The sequence below is a fragment of the Austrofundulus limnaeus genome, unplaced genomic scaffold (assembly GCF_001266775.1).
Source record: "Austrofundulus limnaeus strain Quisiro unplaced genomic scaffold, Austrofundulus_limnaeus-1.0 Scaffold2, whole genome shotgun sequence".
Taxonomy (NCBI): Eukaryota; Metazoa; Chordata; class Actinopteri; order Cyprinodontiformes; family Rivulidae; genus Austrofundulus; species Austrofundulus limnaeus.
In genome coordinates this window covers 9821152-9823685 of record NW_013952404.1, presented here as the reverse complement: position 1 = coordinate 9823685, position 2534 = coordinate 9821152, and positions in this window count along the sequence as shown.

Below are 2534 nucleotides of genomic sequence, written 5' to 3'. Positions count from 1 at the left end.
TTTTTTTTTTTTTTTTTTTTTTTTTTTTTTTAGTCGAAGTGGTTCACTGGTAGCTGTTCAGTTAAAAAAAAGGGAAAGAAGACAGACAAAGAGGCAGACAGGACATAGTCACTCCAGAAAGAGCGCACCTCTCCGCCTGCATGCGTGCGCGCCCGTCGCGACAGCTGCGGCAGCAACAAAATGTGGGGAGGTTATGAAGCGAGCACGAGGTTGTCCTGTACCTCGCATGTGTCGGCCCCTCCTCCCCACTCCCCCCTCTGCATCTTTATCTTCAGTTGATCCTTCCCGCCGCATCAATTGGCTAATTGCACACTGAGTTATATATATTTCTGGAATCACAAGTGCGTCTAAATTCCAACTATTTTGAAAAATAACAGAGTTGGAGCCGTTTATCAAACTTTTGTACATGACCATCCAAATTTAGACGGACTCCAGATTTTATAAATCAGTTAATGATTATTATTTTTGAAGGTTTCTCTCAATTTTACGCAGTCTTCGTTGAATATTTCCCTAAAAGACCAGCAGCATTGATTTTAAAAGCTGGTGCCAAAAGTCTGAGCACTTATCACGCAATCTGTCTCAAAGTGTTGAGGATGTCTCACACCAAATTTTAGCAAAATATCTGTAACATTGACAGTTTTAACCATTTATTCTTTTTTACACTGACTGTGCATTACTTTATGATGGTGCTAAAATGTTTTGCAAACAGACAGGTTGACTTGAAAGGTTAATGACAAAGTTTAAAGCAGAAATGTTTCAGTGCTGTGTGTGACTCTCAGCTATACTACCACTCCACATTTTAGGTCTGTAAAATTGGCTGAATTGTAGTAATCTGTGTGTRTGCTAATGTCTGAGGCAACAAGGTTGACTCCAGATGTTAATTAGCTGACATGTAATTATCACTTTCTGGAAGGCTCATTAAAATCCATTAAGTGGTTCGCGAGATATTTTGCTAGCATGGACAGAAATATTATTGTCACTTCACCTACAGCGAGTGACAAAAACGGCCAAAATATTTCAAGTGTTTTCTTGCTGTTAGTGACACGTCATCTAAATAGATTTGGATGAAGTCATTCAGCTAACTGCACACATAACAATGAGCACATGATCTATGCAGGTTCTGTGCTATTTTTTTTTTAATTCCTCTCCATGTAGACCTGAAAACTTTGTGCTCCATCCAAACTGAAAGTGTATCCATGGTCTTAAAACAGCCATGGGTTGCCAAGTAAATCCTCAAGTCATCTGAAGCATTTAGTGTGCTCCCAGTGCAACACGTAGGTGTCAACTATAGGTTGCATACACTGGTCATACCAGCTTGGAGGAGAGAGGCACTCTGCACAAATCTATGACAAATTATCACCTATCAGCAGAGCAAACAGAAAACATTTTTGCACAGACGCACAAGCAAACCAAAAACACCTGAGCAACAGAAATGTTGTGTATTTGGATGCAAAAAGGTCAAATTAAATAGAAAAACAAGCTTTTTTGAAAATTGCATTAATATGTTTCTTTTGGTTGCAGGTGCTTGAGGTTTGCTCAGTCTTTTTTGACAGGCCCTTTAGAACGCCTGTGAGAATAGTGTGGAAAATTTGCAGAATTCCATGGACGAGTGTCAGATGAGGTGGAATGTCTCTGATGTGTGCTAGTGGACGAGTTCCTTGGGAAGTTACATGGTCCCTGTGCTGCGTTCTCTAGATGGAGAACATGACCGACGACCCGCTGTGCACACATCGTCACATGGCACAAATAACTGAGGGCCGGTTGTCTGGCAAGCCGACGAGTCAAAACTACTTTAAAAAGCAAGAAGACAAAGTTGTTAATTCAATTTTCACTTTGGCTTGATGCAACATAAACTGACTTTCCAAAGCTTCTCAGTGACCCCATTTAGCATTGCCTTTAGCAACATTTGTCACATAGTCTCAAAATGTCAATTTCTAAGCTGCATTTTCTGTGAAAACAGTGTGTGAATGACTTAAAAGAAAAGATGAAACTGAGTTTTTATAAACTAAAACCTAAAAGAAGAAAAGACTAGCTAAAAGGCAAAACTAACCAAAAACGATAAAAGTAACTAAATGACAGCATAAAGCTAAAATARCAAAAATGTAAAAGTTCTTAAATGCTCTGTAAAACTAGAAAATTGTTAGCTAAAAGCTAATACTGGCAAATTGCTAGGTAAAAAGTAATGTTAGCTAATTGTTAAAAAGTAAAAGTAAATATGTCAAAGCTAAAAGTGGTGTAAGGCCAAACAGTAGCTAAATGTGGCAAAATATTATAATAAAATGTTAACTTAAGGTAAATGTAGCAAAAGACTACCTAAAACCTTATAGTTACAAAGCTCTAACTAAAAGCAACAAAACAAAGCTAAAAGAAAAACACTAGTTAGGACACAGAGACAGTATGCTGAAGATTTAATGAGATCAATGTTTTTGAAGGAATTACCAATCATAACATGTTTTAATGGGGATTTTTTTTTTGTAAATAAAGTTAAAGACAAAGTCTTTCAGGTATAGTCAGAATATCCCGAATGAGATGAA